The sequence below is a fragment of the Chrysochloris asiatica genome, unplaced genomic scaffold (genome assembly GCF_000296735.1).
Source record: "Chrysochloris asiatica unplaced genomic scaffold, ChrAsi1.0 scaffold00189, whole genome shotgun sequence".
In the NCBI taxonomy this organism is placed as follows: domain Eukaryota; kingdom Metazoa; phylum Chordata; class Mammalia; order Afrosoricida; family Chrysochloridae; genus Chrysochloris; species Chrysochloris asiatica.
The window spans coordinates 4,771,240-4,778,637 of NW_006408707.1; positions in this window are offsets into that span (position 1 = coordinate 4,771,240).

Below are 7,398 nucleotides of genomic sequence, written 5' to 3' on the forward strand. Positions count from 1 at the left end.
CCCCCCCCCCCCCCCCCACACACACACACACTCTTAAACCAAACTCTCGAAAACTTATAAGCCTGTCGCATTGTGCCTTTAATTACATTCTCATTTTAGGTAGCCTATGTCTAAGTTGCCTGTCCATATCTACTCTGTATACAGAAGGGAGAGTATTCATACTTGATATGAAGACTCCTTCACTCTCAGTTGGTATTTTGAGCTACAACAACAACAACACATACATAAGTATAGGTCAGGTTCATAAAATTGTAGCAAATTACACATTTACTTTATCATAATTTTTTTTTTTTTAATCTGTCCTCTAGTTAAGTTGTGATCATCAAACCATTGAGGCTAGGTCAAATGGGTTGTTATTGTTGTTGTTAGGTGCCATCGAGTCAGTACTGACTCTTATAAACCCTATGCACAACTGAATGAAACCCTGCCAGTCCTGGGCCAACCACACAATTGTTGCCATGCTTGAGCCCATTGATGCTGCCACTTTGCCAATCCATGTAAATGGGCATCATCCTATTTTACTCTGACCCTCCTCCTTACCAAACATAATATCATTCTCCATTGACTGGTCCCTCCTGACAATATGTTCTAAGTATGAGGGATGAAGTTTGACCATCTGGCCTTGAAAGAGCATTCTGGCTGCACTTCTTCCAACACAGATCTGGTCCATGTACAGATTCCTCATGAGCACAATTAAGGGTTAAGGAATACCCATATTTTGCAAAGCTGTCCATAGCTTGTCATGATCTACACAATCGAAAGGCTTTGCATAGTCAATAAAGCACAGGTAAATATCTTTCTTGCTTTCGGCCAAGATCCAGCAACCATTAGCAACGATACCCCTTGTTCCACATCCTCTTCTGAATCCAGCTTGAACCTCTGGAAGTTCTCTGTAACTGTATACTTCCAGCCCTTTCTATATTACCTTTAGAAAAACTTTACTCGCATAGGATATCAAAGATATTGTGCAATGATTTCTGCATTCCATTGGGCCACCTCTCTTTGCAATGGGCACAAATACAGATCTATTCCAATCAGTTGGCCAGATAGTTGTCTTAAAAATTCTTGGCATAGATGAGTGAGTTCCTCCAATGACACCTCACTTTTTTGAAAGATTTAAATTTTTATTCCATCATTTCTTGGAGCTTTGTTCTTTGCCAAATCCTTCAATGCACCTTGGACTTCTGTTTTCAGTACCATTGGCTCTTAATCATATGCTACCTCTGAAATGGTTAATATTCAACCATTTCCTTCTGAAAGAGTGACTCTGTATTTTTTCCCTCTTCTTTTGATGCTTTCTGCATTGTTCAATAATTTGGCCAAAGAATCCTTCAATAACAAAAGTAGAGACTTGAATTTTTTCTTCAGGTATCCCTGCTTGAGAAATGCTGTGTGTGTTCTTCCCTCTTGGCTTTATGACTCCAGATCTTTGCACATTTTGTTGTAATATTTGTCTTTGTATTCTTGAGCTGACCTTTGAAATTTTCTGTTCAGCTCTTGGACCTCCTCATTTCTTCCATTTGCTTTAGAATCTCTGTGCTGGAGAGCAAATTTCAGGGTCTCTTCTGACATCCATTTTTATTTTTTTTCCTTCTTTCCTGTCTTCTTAATGACTTTTTGGTTTCTTCCTGTATTATGCTCTTGATGTCATCCCACAACTCTTCTGGTCTTTGGTCTTTAGTGTTTAACATATCAAATCTGTTTTTCAAATGATCTCTAAATTCAGGTGGGATATATTCAAAGTCCTATTTTGGCTCTCGTGGACTTGTTTTAACTTTCTTCAGTTTCAGTTTGAATTTGCATGTGCGCAACTGATGGTCTATTCCACAGTCTGCCCCTGGTCTTGTTTTGGCTGGTGATATGGAGCTTTTCCATTAACTCTTTCCACAAATATAGTCAATTTAATTTCTGTGTATTCCATCTGGTGAAGTCTATGTGTATAATCATCTCTTATGCTGACTAAAGAAGGTATTTGAAATGAACAAATCATTGATTTTACAGGAATCCTAGTGTGGCACTTTGGGCTAATGCCTCAGATTTCAAAGTCATTTGAACTGCAAAGTCAGTGGTTCAAGCTCACCAGCTGCTCCTTGGAAACTGTATACAGGGTTGCTATGGGTCAGAATCGACTCAACTGCACTTAACAGCAACAACAAATTATGTGATCTCCAGCATCATTTATATCACCAAGGCCATATACCCTAACTACTGTAGATCATTCCTTTTTGTTGCCAACCTATGCTTTCCAATCACTGGTAATAATCAATGCATCTTGATTGCATGTTTGATCAATTTCAGGTTGAAGAAGTTGTTAGAATTCTTCTATTTCATCCTCACTGGCTTTAGTCGTTTGTGCAGAAATTTGAATAATACTGGTATTAACTGGTCTTCCCTGTAGGTACATGGATATTATCCTATCACAGACAGTGCTGTACTTCATGATTGATATCAACATGTCTTTTTTTGATAATGAATGCAAAACCATTCCTCTTCAGTATTTCTTTCTCAGCATAGTAAACCATATGGTTGTCTTATTAAAAATGGCCAGTACCCGTCCATTTCTGCTCACTAATGTCTAAGATATCAATTAAAGTTTACATGCTACATTTCATTTTTGACTATTCCCAATTTTTCTAGATTTATAGCATAGTGGTTATGAGTCGGACTGCCAACATCGAGGTCAACAGTTCAAAACTACCAGTGGTCCTGTGGAAGAAAGATGAGGCATTCTACTCTTGTAAAGATTTACAGACTCAGAAACCCTGTGGAGGTTTACTATGAGTTGGAACCGACTCCACGGTACTTAACAACAACAACGTATTTCATACATTCCATGTTCCATTTACTAATGGATGTTTACAGCTGTTTCTCTTCATTTTGATTTGTGCCCCATCAGCAAATGAAGGTCCCGAGTCTTTACTCCCATGGGCTTTATTCCATTCTCATCATCAGACTACTTTGAAGGGTAGCTCTTCCCCAGTTGCATTTTAGTGCCTTCCAACCTGAGGGGCTAATTTTTTCTGGCACTATATCTGACAGTGTTTCTCCGCCATTCATAAGGCTTTCAGTTACTAAATATTCAGAAATAGTTCAACACTCCTTCTTCCTAATCCATCTTCGTTGAAAGCTCATCTGTCTATCATGGGTGACCCTGTTGATATTTTAAATACCTCTGGCATAGCTTCCAGAATCACAGAAACTCACAAGCCACCACTTTACGACCAACTCACAGATGAGTGGTCAAATGGATACTATCTGCAAATTTCAGTGTTCTTCTGCATCTCCCCTCACTTCATATCAGTTGGATGCTTCACTCTCAGCTCTAGCCCTCCATGGCTATGTCCTTACACCTGAGCTTAGGAGTCCCCAGGTCTCACAACACTTCAGACCAACCAGCCCTTCCTTTTCTCTCTTTCATCTCCAGGTCAATGGGAATCTATGGGACATGGTTGAACTCAGCCCATTTCTTCATTGCTTCCTTTCCCCCTCTTCCGCTGTTCAGTAGGCCAATATGATCACTAGCGAACTTGATGTTTGCCCATGAACTCCCTTTAAATTTCAGTCTTTTTTTGGGGGGGGGGAGTGTTACCCTGAAATAACTTGATTCCTTGCCTTGATGGTTGCCCAGCGAAAAACTTGCTTAATCTTCTAGTAACTAATCAGACTGCCTTTATTTTTTTCCCCCCTCTGAGCTTACTTTCAAGAAGTATCTTCTGTTTCTCTAACTGTTCCAGGCTGGTCAGTTTGTCCTTTCTAGTAGGAATATCCCAACTCAGAAGTTTCTGGATGGGGATCAGGATTCCACCTAAGATCCTATAGACTACAAAGGCTCTACAGGACCCATTTCACTGGTTTTTAGGTATTCCAATCAGGTATAGGCTGAAGATAGCTTACCAGGTTTCTGTAATCATGTTTTCCCGACATTCCTTTCTATCCCACTCAAGTGTCTATTTTACAATAGTAAGCAAGGGAAACCAATATTCAACATATAGTCAAGCATCTTAACATTATTTCCCCTCTTCAGACTATGCCTGGATCACGGAGCCCTGTTGTTCCAAGATTGAGCATTCAGCACTTTTACCTCCATCCCATTCAGCCCATGCAAACCTACCTAAGTGTTCCCCTATCCAAATTGTTTTTCCATCCATCTTGCCCTTCTTGTGTATTTCCCTCCCCTACATCTGAAATATATCTATCCCCTCCTTCTACTACTGTCATGCCCTTTCCAACCTCTACCGGTAACCATTAAAGTTTTTTTTTTTTTTTTTCATTTTAGTATGGTTATCTTTTCTTAAGCTTTTACAACAATGATATTATGCAATAATTGTCCTTTTGTGACTGACTAATTTCACTCAGCATAATGCCCTCAAGGTTCATACGAGTTATGTGGTGACTTGCAGCTTCCTTGTTGTTCTTCAAAGTAGCATAATATTCCATTGTGTGTACCAAAGATTGCTTATCCATTCTTCAATTGTTGGGCACTTAGAATGTCTCCATCTTTTTTGCTATTGTGAATAGTGCTGCTATGAAAATTTGTATGCATATATATACTCATGTTATGGCTCATATTTCTGGTGAATATACATTAAGTAGAGGAATTGCTGGATCAAAAGGTATTTCTATTTCCAACTTTCTAAGAAAGTTCCATATTGTTTTCCAAAGTGGTTGGACCATTTTTGGTTCCCACAAGCAATGTAGTAGGGTCCCAGTCTTTCCACATTCCCACCAGCATTTATTGCCTCTGCTTTTAAACTTCTCTGTTATTGCTGGTGTGAGATGATATCTCATTGTTATTTTGATTTTCACTCTCTAATGACTAGTGATTGTGAACATTTCTTCAAGTGTTTGTTGGCTGCCCAAATATTTTCTTTGATGATGTGTTTGTTCATATCCTGTGCCCATATTTTAATTGGGTTATTTGTTTTTTTCTTGTAGTGGTATTGTAGTTTCTTATAGATTTGAGAAATTAGCCCCTTGTTTCATATATCATTGCAAAATATTTTTTCCCATTCTCTTAGCTTCCTTTTGACTCTTTTGGTGAGATCTTTTGATGCACATAAGTTTCTGGTTTTTAACGTGTCCCAAATTATCTTTTTTTGTTTATGTAATTTTTGCAATGTTTAGTAGTCTGTGTGTGCTGTGTATTAGAGCTCTTATATTTGCCCCTGTTATTTTCATTAATGACCTGGGATTCACGTATAGGTCTTTAATCCTTGCTGAGTTTTTTTGTTTTGTTTTTGTTTTTTTGTATATGGCATGAGTTAAAGGTCTTCTTTCAATCTTTTGCATATTGATTTCCAGTTCTGGCAGCACTATCTTTTGAAGATAATATGTACTCTCCATTTAATGGGCTTTGGCACTTTGTCAAAGATCTGTTTGCTGTATGTGAATGGGATAATTTCTGGATTTTGATTCTGTTCCATTGATCTATGTGTCTTTCATTGTACCAGTACCTGGCTGTTTTGACCACTGTAACTATATAGTAAATTTTGAAATCAGGGAATGAGAGGCTTCCAACTTTGCTCTTCTTCTTAAGCAGTGCTTTGTTTATCCTAGGTTTCTTTCATTTCCTTATAAAATTTGTGATTGTTTTTTCCTTCTCTTTAAAGAATGTCATTGTAATCTGGGTTGGAATTGTGTTATGTGTGTAGATTGTTTTGGGTAGTATTGACATTTTTACAATACTAAGTCTTCCTATAGCTGAGCATGACATATTCTTCCATTTTTATAAGTCTTTTTGTTTTCTTGTAGTAGTGTTCTGTGGTTTTCTTTGTATAGGCCCTTTGTTTCTCTATTTGCATTTTTTTTTTTTTTTTTTTTGTAAATATTTCATCATTTGGGTGACTATTGTCAATGGTATTGCTTACCTAATTTCATGTCTAGCATTGTCATTAGTAGTGTATGGTAATCCCACTGAATTTTGCATTTTAAGCTTGTATCCTGCCACTTCGTTGAATCTTCCACTGAGCTCCAGTAGTTTTTTGATGAATTTTGTGCTTTTCTATCATAGGGTAGTATTATCTGCAAAGATAGAGAATTTTAGTTCCTCTTTTCCTATTTGGATGCCTTTAATTTCTCTATCTAGCCTTATAGCTCTGACTAAAACCTTCGACACAATATTGAATAGGAGTGGTGATAAAGGCATTCTTGTCTGGTTCCTGTTCGCAAGAGGAAGGCTTTCAGTTTCTCTCCATTGAGAGTGATGTTGGCTGTTGGTTTGGTATATGTACTCTCAATTATGTTGAGTAATTTCCCTTCAATTCCTACTTTGTTGAACTTTTTTTTTTTTTTATCATGAATGGATGTTGGGTTTTGTCAAATGCATTTTCTGCATCTGTCAATATGATCATGTGTTTTTTTCTTTTTACTCATTTATATGGTGGATTACATTGATTGTTTTTCTAATGTTGTACCATCCTTGTATCCCTAATATGAATCCTACTTGATCATGATGTATTATTTTTTTAATGTGTTGTTGAATTCTATTGGCTAAGATTTTGTTAAATTTTTGTATTTATATTCATGATGCATTTTGGTTTATAATTTTCTTTCTTAGTGATGTCCTTCCCTGGTTTTGGTATGAGGGTTATGCTTGCTTCATAGAATGTATTAGGAAGTTTTCCATCCTCTTCTATATTCTTTAATAATTTGAATAGAATTGGTGACAGCTCTTCCCTGAATGTTTGGTAAAATTGATCAGTGAAGCCATCTGGACTTGGACTTTTTTGGTTGGGAGTTTTTTGATGACCTGGTCAATTTTTCCTTTGTTATATGTCTGCTTATGTTTCCTACTTCACTTTGTGTAAGTTTAGGTATGTCATACTTATCTGAAAATGAATCCATCTCCTCTGGGTTTTCAAATTTGTTGTAGTATAACTCTTCATAATCCATTATCTTTTAATTCCAGTTTTCCACAAACTTTTTCAAATGCTCATATACATGTATACACATATATGTGTATTTCAGACTAAGGTTGGAAGAACTGTCTAATTTCTTCATCACTAACTTGTTAATTTGTGAGTACATTTAAAAAATAGTTGCATTGACTGGTCTTCCTTATAGGATAGCTCTTTAAATGTTCTTGTTACCTGCATAGTAAACTATATCAATGTCTGTTCAGAATGGCCAATAACTATCCATTTAAGTTTACTAATGCCTGGTTGTTACTGTTATTAAATACTGTTGAGACAGTTCCCACTCATAGTGATTCTGTATAGGCTTTCTGAGTAGCAGCTGGTGGATTTGAACTGCAGACCTTGTGATTTGTGGTCTAATGTGGATCTTACAGACCCATGTTAAGTTAAGTGCCATCGAGTCGGCTCCGACCCATAGCGACCCTGTACAGGGTTTCCGAGGGTGTAAATCTTTACGGGAGTAGAAAGCCTCATCTTTCTCCCG